Source organism: Struthio camelus, chromosome 4 (genome assembly GCF_040807025.1).
Source record: "Struthio camelus isolate bStrCam1 chromosome 4, bStrCam1.hap1, whole genome shotgun sequence".
In the NCBI taxonomy this organism is placed as follows: Eukaryota; Metazoa; Chordata; class Aves; order Struthioniformes; family Struthionidae; genus Struthio; species Struthio camelus.
Window position 1 is genome coordinate 79,555,177 of NC_090945.1, and position 12,645 is coordinate 79,567,821.

The following is a 12,645-nucleotide window of genomic DNA, read 5'->3' on the forward strand; positions in this document are numbered from 1 at the left end:
GACCCTTTTACTATTGGATCCAATGCAATCAGTCACTTAAAGAAGGCACCCTAGGGACTTAACAGGTCTTTTATGTCTCCAGGTTGTACAAAAAGAACAAGTCTAAAGTCATCTTGGTTGGAATTTGTGGATGCAAAGGGTGTCTGAAATGTCTTTGGTAGTTTTTTCTTTTAAAGGTAACAATCTGAGATGTGCAACTATGAGAGAGATGAGAATATTTTGGGAATGACTGTGATAAACACCTGATCTGATGCCTGTAACAGAAACATGTGGCTTAAATTAGCCAAATCTTCAATTTGGTAGTAGATTATTATGTTTGTATATACAACTGGAGAACTGCAGAACTGGTTGGTTTGTACTCATGCATCAAAGATTGTGGTTGTCTGCAACTAACGCTTTATTAGTCCATTAGCACGTTGGTCAATGATATGTAGCTACAATTAGCAGTTCTTTCTGGATCTCTCCTAATTGCACTGTTGCACAGAATCCTGAATACATTAATATCTCACTTTCCCAAAACAAATGTAAGGAATTAATATCTGCAATATTTCCTCATAGGAGTAATTCTTACCTGCAGAGTAATTTAATTGGAGTTGATAGAACTAATCATGGAAGTTAGACGTTACTTTTAAAGCCCTTAGCTAGTTATAGGCGAGTCTTGCAATATTTTGGTTTTAGGGAGGTCGTGTACCAAATATAAATTGTATTTGGACAAGGAGGACGTGCAGTAAAGTTTATGCTAGAAATGCTTGAATCAGTAAATGCTATAGCTGTATTTTAGGATTAAGAGAAGTAGTTCTGTCCATGCAGAGATATGGTTTGCTTTGCCAAAATGGAAGTACTACAGGCATTTCTGGAGCGAAATGGAGTTGTGAACGACATTCAGCAGTATTATACTGTAGTTTATTTTCTTCATTACTTCCCATCGTACCATTTCACAGTGGTTCTCAGTTAGAACTGACGCTTCCAGTTGTTTGTAGCTGAGAGAAATGTGATGGATGGAGAAGGTAGATGCAAAAAAAAAAAGTTAAAAATGAAATGTAGTTAACTTTTTCCCTGAAAGGGAGAAAGTAACGTTACAAATGTGATAAATACATTTCTGATGTCTTTTCCTTGGAGAAAACCTGCTCTAGCAGGCACGTGTACCGTTTGTCAGTAGAAGACAGCTGAGCTAGCATGACTGTCAATAGGAAAGCAGACAGTAAATATTTTAAGAAGAAACACTGTCCTGTGGAACAACTGTTATGGAGTTTATATCAAACAGTAAGGGCCTTTTTTACTGCCCCACTCACTTTTCTTTTTATACTGAGAGAATTTACACTGTAAGACAGCAAGGTTGTAAGTATTGCTAAATGAACTGAGATTTCAAATTGACCTGAAAGTTTTCTCATGACATGCAAATAGAGCTTCCCTTGTTCGCAACGTGAGGTTTTTTCAGACTGTTATTTGAACATAAATATGCCTTTAACTTGAGAGGTTTTTGTGTCATGTATAGAGAACTTTATCTTTTCAGCTGATGAAATTTTGAACTTCTTTGAAATATATCTCTAATAGGATGGTTATATCTGATTAAAATTTCTTTGCTCTTTTGCAAATGCGTTCAAAGGAAAAAGGAAACTTCATGGTTGTTTGACTTTGTTGTGTTCAAATGAGCTTAATCAATCCTGGTAGATAGGCACTCATAAAAATGCATTTATTATATATTTGCTATCTTGGGTCTTTATAAAGAGATTGATTTTGTTTTCATTTGTATTAGTTTCTGTAGGAACCTCATTCTCTGATTTAGAGCTGGAAAAAGGTATCATCTTTAGTTTGATTCTGCTACTATCAAATTGGAGTAAATGCATTAGGAGAAAACAAGACACCACAGGTTAGACGAAAACTGGCAGTGACATTCATCAGACTTCTTTTTACTGGGTGACATACAACTGGGGAGACCTGAGGTGCCTGTTCGTGTCTTGGGGCTTTGGTTTTGTTCAGATTTGTTCTTCAGACTGAAAACTTAAAACAAATTGACAATAATTTGGCTGTAGGTTATTCTGGATCTGAGGACATATGGGCAGAATCACTTGGATCTCATCATGTTAGATGGTACTCAGTTTTAAAGCCTGTGTAATAAATGTGAGATCGCCTGAAAATATACTATGCTTGAAATACTAGATTAGGAGTCTACCTCATTGCCGGTGGAAACGAGAGAGGAGTTGCTCACAGGGTAGAGATTTTCATATATGACTGAAGTTGATTGTTCCGAGTTTTAACTTTGTAAAATTTGATGTAGATTTTAGTACTGAAAACCAGAAGCAATGCAAGTATTTTGAGATCCTTTCCAAAGGCAGGAAATACGTTATCTTTGTCAGTTACAATTTTTGCTCCTGCATGGAATAAGTCTTTCTGTCGTGCTTCTCTGTGTGGAAAATCTGCATTTTGCCCAGTGACCTGTTCATATTTGCATCTTGAATTTAGGAGGATGCTGTTCAGCAGCATTACTGCAGGGTATTTGTAGTGAGGTGACGTGCTACTCGTTCAAACTCCATTAAAGTTACTGATTTCAGTGCACTTAGGATGACCGTTTCACAAATTTGCTGCATTCAGAGTAGCACCATAACATCCTGTTTCTTTGTCCTCCTTCTTAACAGGCCTGTTACCCATTGCATAGTAGAGCTCCATGTGTTCAAGCCTCTCTTACATAGAAGGGGCTGTCCCTTGCCCGTCCTTGGCTTCCCAGCCAGTTCCTAAAGCAGGTCTTCCCTTTGATTAACTTGATAGGAAGCCTAAAGCAAGGAGTCCACCTTTTTCTTTGGTCACCTTCTCTGATTTTTATAAATGGTTGTTATTTTTTTTAACCTAGCACAACCTGGGCCTTCTTGGCCACTGTGGAGTCTTTACTGGAACGTGAGGCTGGCCTTTGAGGAGATGCTCTGTGGCAGTAATGTAGTTATGCAAGTCTGAGATATAGCGTTGCAAGATTATACCTTCTCTCTCTCTTTACCTCTCCTTTCCCTCCCTTTCCCTCTCTCCCTTTCTCCTTTCTTCTGCCTCTCTAATCTTGGCTTTTTTTGGTCCTGCAGAGACTTCAGCTGCCTCACTTGTCTGAACTGTCCCCCTCTGGCAACGCTCTAGCATAGCTGGCACCAAGTGATGCCTTAATTCCTTGGCAGCAGGTTGGCAGGAGATGCTACAAGAATTTGCTAAGAAAACTGTAATATCTGAGTTTTGTTATTAAATCTCTTATCTGCTACAAACATTCTCATATTCATTAGAAATTTGCACTTATGTATTACAGTTCTCGGAATGGAAATCTAAACTGTTCATTAACCTCTTGGAAACAACGTGCTGCAGGTACGTAAGTCATGCTCGGTCATGAAATGGCAGATGCTGAAGTCTCGGAAATACTTAGGAAAACCACTTCAGTGCAACCCGAGGAAACTTGCTATATTCAGAATGGCAACTGTAAATGCTGGTGCATGTGATCGAATGTTCGTGTAAGAAGCGGGCTCACTGTGTTTATTCTGGGCTGTGTCGTGGGAAATTCTCTGAATCAGTTTGGTTCAGGCGTAATAGTGAAGTTCAGCACAAGTGTACGTTCCAGGGGAACAAAAAAAAAAATAATCTGCAATTTAAAACCTACCAGCAGTGTAAAATCTGTCAGTTTTGGTTTCAGTGGTTAATTATCCTCACTTAAAACCAGCGTGCCTTATTTCAACTTTGAATTTTTCCAGCTCCTGCTTTAGGTGATTTGTAGCTTTGTTTGTTAAAGACCTTGTGTTACCAAATTTCTCTTCATCATTTAAGTAATTATTGACTGTGAACAAGTCAATCCTTAACCTTCTCTTTGATTAGCTGGACGGATTGAGCTGCTTTTCCCTCTCTCTTCTGTCAGGTATATTTTTTCTGAGTGTCCCTGTACCTTTTCTCTGAACGTCTTCATTTTTCAATAATTTTACCAAAGTGTAGACTCAAGTCTCTCTACTCATCTAGCAATGATGAGACTGCTGCTTGCTGCCTAAGGACCTCCTGTTTTTATTTTCGACTTGTAATGTTCATACACGAAAGGAGTGCATAGTATATGCAGCAAAGCAATATTAAAAGTATATTTGTCGTTCAATCCACGGTAAGTGGGTCAACATGCATAAAAACGTTGTCACACTGTCTACTTTTTTTCTATGTTTGAGTAGGTCTGCCAGTGCTCTGTGTCTAATGTCGTGATTGTTCCTTAATATAATTTGTAGAAAAAAAAAGAATCAACCTCCCTGAAGGTATTAAAAAAAGATGTCTCGTTAGATCAACAGTAGGAACAAGAAATTATCAGAGCATTCTGGGAAAAAAAAAAAAAGAAAATAATTGCTCCACGATGGGATGCAGTCCCAGAGGGGCCGCGGAGCTGACTTCAGCCAGATTCTGCCGAGTTGTGCAGCCGTGTCTGTGATGTGGTGTAGCCTCGGGAGCGTTGTCGTGACTTCAGAAACTGAGAGCTGTGAAATCGGTCCCTGCCTCTTTCGCAGGCTAGGAGTAGCAGAGCTAGTAATACCTTGTGTATACAAAAGGTCCGTAGATTATTTTCCTATTTAAAAGCACATTATTTGGGTTTCTTTCCAAAGTCTTTGTGGCGTTTGCCAAAATGACCGCGGTATAGTCAGCCTAATCCCAGAGGCTAATCTAATCTAGGTATAGACCCTATTAAGAGATATTAGTTTGGCTTGTGCACTAGCAGTCCTGCAACATATGGTCAGCTAGCAATCCTTTTGCTCACCTGTAGATAAAAGGGCAATTTTTTAATGGCTAAAAACTTGGGTTTGTTCTTTTGGAAAGTGTCGCACAGCAGTGTTTTTGACCTATTTTGCCTTATGCTTATGTCCCGCTCGGTTCCTGCAGCGCCTCCCTGGCTATCTCACAGTAATGAAGCTCCCCTACTTCTGATTCTGTTAGGTGTATGTTTTGTTGTAATGATTTAGAGTACTGCAGACACTTGCATTGCCTGACAAGTATGTTTTTCAGTCTTAAAACCATGAAAGATATGTTCTGTCACATTCCTTTATTTGAGCACCAGCAGCAAAGACGGTGTGTGTGTTTGGGTGGGTGGGGGGGGAGTGTTTAGTGGTTAGTAACTGTAGGAAATCTTATTTTTATTTTCTGATATTTGCTCTTATTTAGAATCTATCCTGTGCATTTTCTTTATTGCTGTTTTTAGAATGAAGGACATCTGTGTGAACTTTGGTTTATTTCTCCAATGTAAAGATTGGAGCAGATGAGGTAAAGAAAAGGCAAACTTTTCTCACGCTTCACAACTGCGAACTGTGAATTCTAATTTCACTTTTAGAGTAAGCAGCAGACTTGATAAGTTCAAATTCAATATATAGATCCTTTTTTAAGCAAATATTTTCAGAGGAGAAAAGCCTTCTGTGTTTTATAGTCCAGTATTAGTAATAACTGTTATTCATTATCTCGAGTAATTTTTTCAATTATTTTCCCTGTTTTTCAGTTTCTTCATGAGATTTTTTTAAATGATTTTGTTTATGCTGATTCTTTGTTGCTATTTTCAGCTTCTCAGTGTTGAAAGTTGACTTTCGAAATACATTTTTGAAGAAAACTTTATCACTTATGCTGAGTTTTCTCAGAAATGTTGTATTTTATATTAAGAGTTTTGAATAACACTTTCCAAACTCAGCAACAAGAATAGCTGCCACCTTTAAAACTTTAAACGAAAAGGTGGTTTTTGTGAAGAGCTAGAGTTGGTGGAATGCAAAGTGTAATGTGCAGCCTAATACTTGACATAATAGAGATGGTCTAGATTTTCCGTCCTCCTAGTTAATCTGTTCTGTCCATCACTTTTAATTGTAGAAATTTCTAACTGAAAAATTAATTCTTAACTTCTCTGTTTAGTGATTCTATACTTTTTTCCCTTGCTAGTTATAAAGTAGCATGAGAGAGAGAGCTGCCCAGGTTAATTGCTGTGACTTTCTTTTAATCACAAAGAATCTTTCCATGCAGTTATTTTACATGGATGCTTTTTTCCTACTTCTTGTCCCTTAAAAAACTTGAAAACGTTTACTACTATTCTTGAAGGACAGGCCTTTGCTGAAATTCCTTATAAAGTTGTCTCTATTTTAAATTTAAAATTTGCAATAGGCCTGGAGAACTTCCCCATTAGTTCTGTATTCATTATTTACGCTTTTCTGTTAATGTAATGTCTCAGTTACTCACGTATTTCCATAATAGTTGTCCAGTTGTATTTACGGAATATCATCTTCATTTGGATCTACACTGCCTAGTACTAGAGCTTAAAAATTGTTCTTCAAATCATTTCTTGAAGCTAATTTCCTCTTTCTGAAAATAAACTTGGTTGAAAAATTGAGCTGTTTAAGAGAATTGCACACAGAAGGGAGACATGACCGTAAGAAGTACAAATTGATCATTGATCAAAAGCGGACAGAAGTTTTTAGCTTTTGTTTAGAAGTATTGTTTTCTGTCCTATATTTGAACAGGAGGTATAAATTTTGAAGCAGTGATACATGAAAGAATACATGAATTGACTGGTATAATGCCAATATTAGACTGCCTCTCAATTTAAATAGCCAGTAAATTTTTTAAAAGTATCTATTGCATAAACCCATTAGGAAAATTGTAGTGAGAATATTTGTGGATTTAAAGCCTTTACACTTTATTGAACAAGTTATTTTAGATTAACAAGTTAGTATGCATGAGCTGATCAGTAGTAAACGTCAGCCTCCTCTTCGATCACAGCAAGCAAAGCAAGGAGACTTAGTTGAGAACCTTTCTGTTTATACTCCTTTTTAATTTTTAATTTTTAGTTGAATGTTCTACCATTTTTGGTCAGTTCTACTGCCTTTTTTTTTTAAAGTGAAGTTTCATTGACGTGTGAGTATAATCCCTACTGGTACCACCTGCAAACAGTGTTTTGCCCATCATTGGGATGCACTCTGAGCAAAGGCAGTTTGAAAAACTGGAATGGGAATATTTTATAATCCAATTAATTTGTTAACTTTTTTCTCCTTTGTATATAATAGCTTTGTTGTATACATATTGTCCATTTTTTGGCAAATATGATTCAAAAAATTGATTTAGTGTTTAGAAATGTTTACTTAGTTGTAATAATAAATATTGCTGAAAAATGCATTGGTTTTGAATCATCCATAAAGTTGAGTACTAGACACTTTGCATTTTCTTTTTTAAATAAAATGTTAAAATATCAGTTTTTGCTATTGCTCTTGAGAGACCAAAAAGATGCGTTTATTTGAATATTATTTATTTAATTTTGATGGAATGACAATCTAGAAGGAAGTTTCTTTGTAATTGAGACGCCCAACAATAGTTCTTATAATTGGTTTTAGGCATTGCTTTTAGTGTGCAATAGGGGTCAGATATTGATCTCAATAAAATAAAACTTTCTATTGGGATCATTAAATCATTTTTCTATGCTGGCATCAGTGTAAGTTATTACTTAACTTGTCATTGTTACAGGCAAAATTTCCTTTGAAATCATTTACTGCTCTATGGGATTTTTAACTGTACTAATTAATATGATTATTGGTAATTGAAGTTACTTCCTAGTAATTAAAATCTAAGATGACTTTTGGGATCTCATGCCTTTATCCATTAATCTGTCATTTACAGTAATAATATCCAAGATGTCAGTATCAATTCAGCCTTTCTAGGCTCACTATTAATTTATGCCATAGCTAGTCCAGTCCTTACGATGTGCAGTAAAAAGTATCATAACTCTTAGCATCAGCAATTGCACATAAGGTCTGTAGACATCGTCTTCTTTTTTGTAGAAAGACAGAAATCAAAATGAAATGTGTCAATGTGCATTTTAAATTATTTGTCCTTTTTGTAAAAGGACACACTTTTAAAGTGAATTGTTGTACTTCCTGATAAAATATTTTATTTAAATTACCACTAGGTTCAACTTTTAAATGAAGTGGAACTCTTCTGCAGTGTTAGTTTGAGGTCTAAGGTTGCTGGGTTTCCCTTACGGAAGTGAAAGATATCCATAATATTTAAAAGCAGAGCAGTGGTCCACAGTATTTTGGAGTGGTGCTTGAGTCTTTATAATTTGCTTATTTTATAACAACTAAAGATTTTGTAGATTTTCAAGCTTAATATTTCTATTTCTTTCAAATGCTTCTTTTGGCTATAGTAAAACTATAGTTCCATAGTAATTGTCAAAAATTCATACCCATTTAAACATTTATTTATGTTAAAAAACACAAGTAATTGCATCTCATCTTCAAAGATGATGTATTATCAAGGTTGACTGCTTATTGTCTCTTTTCAAGGAGTGTATGTCTAATGGGAAGAGAAAGTGCTTTTATTTAAACTATGCCGTTGTACTCCTTTTTTTATTTTCTAAAAAATATGCTAATTTTCTTAAGAGTTTATAAATAGCCAATCATAAAATAGCAAGCTGGTATGGCTACTTGCAGATAGATTTCGAAGCATCAGGTAGCAAACTCTTTGTTTTGAGTTGTTTTGAAGAATTACTTGCACTGTAAATTGATGGTAAAGCATCCTCATCACCAGTGCCAGGGTATAATAGTTTACAGGGAGTGATCTTGAACAGAGTGTTTGCGCCCAGAGAACACAGTTATGGAAAGAAAATACTGAGGAAATGGAGAAAGAGAGGAGTTGTTGTGTAGCTCCTACCTGCCATTTGATATTCCTCAGTTACAGGGTAACTTGGATAAAATTTAGGATGATCTTTGGTACAATGAACAGTCGTACTGATTTTTCTTTAAGGTATATCACTTTTCCTTACTTTCTTCCGGTACGATGACCTGTTTCTATACAGCCCATCTAGGCCTTGCGTATTTTTGTGGTCTATGTTACAGCAGTCTTTCAGCTTCCCGTCGTGACCGTTCTCAAGTCAGGCCATGGGACCGTGCTGACAGGAGAGTGCAATAGGTGCCTTCCTCTGGGCAGCCTACAGTGGCCTTGAGCAGCCCTATGGTGGGCTTGATGAAGTTAGAGAAGATGAGATGTTGTGTTCGCAGCTACGGTAGGGGAGAGGAGATAGAGGTCCAGTGCTGGCATACGGGGAGACATACCCCTCCTGAAGGAGCCAAACTGGACTTTGCGGTACAAATGATGGGTGAGATCTCACCAGCTCTGGTCCCTGGAGAAGAAGGCACTATCAATGTGTCTGCTGCACAACAGAAGTAACTGCCTCATGTCACCTCGCCTCTGACTTGCTTTGGAAACACAGCGTGTGCTCTTGAGAAGAAATGGGCTTGAGACCTAGATTTGAGCTTCTTAAAGTGTTAATTATGTCTGCTGGGGAGCTGAAGTGGATGGGCTTGAGGTCTTCTGCACTCGCATACTGCCAATACTTACCAAAGGCAACATCTGGATCTTATTAAAACACCTGGGAACAGAGACTTAAGAAAGGTTTTTTTTTTTTTTTCAACCTGGAATTTTATTAATAAGCCAGTGTGGAAATTCTTGCAAAACTAAATGGAGAGTGAGCTTTATAAAATCTTTAGCCATGCATTTTCTAATTTTTTGGCTGATAGGATTGTATAACACTGTCAAAGGAAAGAATAGTTCAAAATTAAGGTCCTTAATTAGCAAGTAAAGAACTGACCAAATGCCAGCATCAACTGAATCACTAATTTTAGGCCATCTGCTGTAAAATTGTCAGATAACTCAGAATTCAACACTTTACTCCCTTTATTTAGATAATTTTCATCTAGATTTTGATGTAGAGAAGCTAACAATCTCAGTCCAGCTTTGCAGTTATGTCAGATAAAACAAAAGCATGTGTACGTTGGGTCTATTTTAAGACTTGATTTTTCAGAGCACAGGTTTTTCTTTATTTTTCAACTGCAATATAATTGCAAATATACTAGTCTTGGGATATTAAACTCCTCATTTATTTATTCAAGCACAAGACACTTACATTTTCAAAGCTAATTATATATAGAAAGAACTATTCTTCAATTATATTCAAACTATTCAGCAAAAGGTTATCAGGGTCTTTATCTTCTGTGGGCAGTCTTTGAAGTTCTTCTAGAGAGATAATACCAGCAGGCAAAACAAGGCTAACATTTGCGTATCATTCATAGGAGTCAGTGTACTGGCTCCCATGTTTTTCCATATAATCAATTTTCATAACTCTTTAGTCTGAATATGGTTTTGTCGGATGAAAAATTCCTATATGTATAATTAAAATGTAGACATCGCATTGATCACATTAATCACATTTATTAAAATGTAGAGATCTGCTTATCACCAAACCATAAGATGTACATCTCCACTGTTGGTTCTCTGCATATGGAAGTCCTGTCATCATGGTCATGTTGTAAACATCCGTTTACTTTTTGGTTTAAGTCTGTTTGCTCTAAGATCTTTAAAAACAAAGCTTTATTTTATTGGCTACTTGCTTTATTTCTTGTCTCGGTGAAAAATAGTAATTGAACAAAATACAGATGAAGTTGTGACCAGGCACAGAAAAAGTGGCAGAGGCAAGTGAGCAGTTATACTGAAAAGTGAATTTGCAATAAAAAGCTTCCCCATGTCAATTAATGATTGTATATTTTATGAAATTATTATTTTATAAAATTGCATAAAATAGTGCTAAAATAGTATTTAACAATTTTGCCATCTAAATCCAGTAGAACAATCTACTACTTACTCCTGACTTTTTCCATGCCAAAGCTGGCTAACAGGAAAGCAAAATTTTAACTGAAGATAGTTGTAAACCTGTTGTTTGCTGCTTGAAGCTAAGAATACTGCGTAGCTTCCTGCTGCTTTCATAACTGCAGCGAGTGAGACGGTGAGAAAGCTACTGGTCCAAACTGCCCAATGTTCCTTTATAAAACACCTGTAAAAATGTGCTGGGCCTCTCTGACAGAAGATGAAAAGAAAATTGAGTTTTCCATGGTATAACTTTTGACATTGTATGTATTGCATTGCTTCCAGCAGGGAGAAGCAGAATATTTCAGTGATAGGCTTTGAGGATTAAGCCTGTCTTATGATGTTTTTATGTTTTATTTCAAGTTATTTTTTCCAGTCTGGAAATCTTTCTGGAGAACGTTTTGGCATTGCAGCAGCTCTGATCATACTCCAAACTGGTACAGTTTAGTAGAGTTGCTGCAACCTGCCTTCAGCCATGGGTTTCTTCACCTACGATCTGGTGTCTGTTGAGCTTATATGTATGTGGTAGTTGCCCTGATCACTTTGGCCTAAGTGATGGCTCATGAAAGTGAGATTTAGGCAACTGAGAAAAAAATTTTTTAAAGGGATTGCTGATATTCTTCCCCATGTAAGGTGGAAGGTAAGTGTTTCATGTGATGTGGAACATATTTTTAGAGTTGGAGAGTTTTTTTTTTTTAAACCTTCTTTGTGTAGAGCGTGGCAGTTAACTACAGTACTAACTCGAGAGGAAAATATCTTATTTCCTAGTAAAAGTGCAGCACTAACATCTCGTATCTTTAGTAGAACCACTGGGATTATTCCCCTTGAAATCTACATTGTTTAGTATTTAGTTTTGGAAAAGCTGCTTAACTTTTGGGCAGATAAAACAACACTAGCCCAGTGAACCACTTTGTGCCTGGTAAGCTTATCATATGAGCATCAATAAGTTGCTTCCAGTATGCTGTTTTATGAGGCCAGGAAAATATCGTCAGGCTATTTAGGCTATGCTAGATTTTGAAACCGTTTCTAGTAATCTGGTGGAGATGGTAATGTGATGAGCAAGGGAAGGAGAAGAGGCATTCTTTTGCTGGTTTTGAAACCCTTATAAAAGTTTCACTCAGCTCTTAGCTCTCATAATTCAAATACAGAAGCGTGGGCCTACTCGTGTTTCTTAGAGCTGGATGGGTAACACGAAGCATTCTGCTAGGCTTGGCAGCTTTGTCTTCACTGTAGCATAGCTAAAAGCCATGAAGGAGCAAGGAGAAGTCAACAATAGCCCAGGGAGAGAGCAGGAGACATCTTCGTAAGGAGGAGAGAATAGCAATGTTGAAGCCCAGCTCCAAACATTTGGGCAATCATTGTTTTAAGGACCAAAAAGCAACTGGAGTTGCTACTTGCTGATAGAAGATGATGGAAGAACAGAAAGGCACAGTGTGGCGCAGGACAAAATCCTGACCCCGGATGCACTGTGGCGGGGATGCATGTAGAAACGTACCTTTCAGCTCCTTTAGATCTTTTTTTCTTCCAGCTTTTTGTGTCCTCACTTCAGTAATGTAGATAGTTTTTTACACACTGTTACTCTTTATTGGCTAGGAATAGTAACAAGAACAAGTTGACTAAATAAACTTGGATGCCTGGGAAGAGTACAAAGAGATTGGCTAGCTGAAATAAAAGTTAGATGGAGGAGAAAGGTGATCTTAGGCTTCTCTAGTCATCAACTTTAACTTTTTTCCTGTGTTTTGGTATAATTTTCATTAAAATTTTTTAAATGCAAAACAGTTCATCCTATCTAGTTTGCCAAAGTAACAGAGCATTAGCACTTTATAGTTCATGGAGCTATGTGATAAGTAAAGCACAATCACCTATTTTGAAGATTTTGTATCTAACTTAGTCAATGAAGTGTTAACTTCCACCAACAGTTTTACAAATGACAGGGCTTCTGTTTAACTTTTCACTGTTATTTGTACAATTAAAAATAGTTACAGTCCTAAT

The 12,645-nt window shown here is 36.7% G+C and overlaps 1 protein-coding gene across 25 annotated transcripts in view; it reads left to right on the forward strand.

Annotated features, from left to right (window-relative positions):
* The window catches only part of CTBP1 (C-terminal binding protein 1), a 255,605-nt gene that overhangs the window by 30,814 nt on the left and 212,146 nt on the right, over positions 1 to 12,645 (forward strand). For 8 of the 25 annotated variants that reach the window (XR_011141124.1, XM_068943612.1, XM_068943631.1 and 5 more), the window contains exon 2: positions 3,284 to 3,339. The exons of the other annotated variants lie outside the window; for them this stretch is intronic. The gene's annotated coding sequence lies outside the window, so the exon portion shown is untranslated. The remainder of the gene's footprint in view (positions 1 to 3,283; positions 3,340 to 12,645) is intronic. 25 annotated transcript variants of the gene reach the window in all.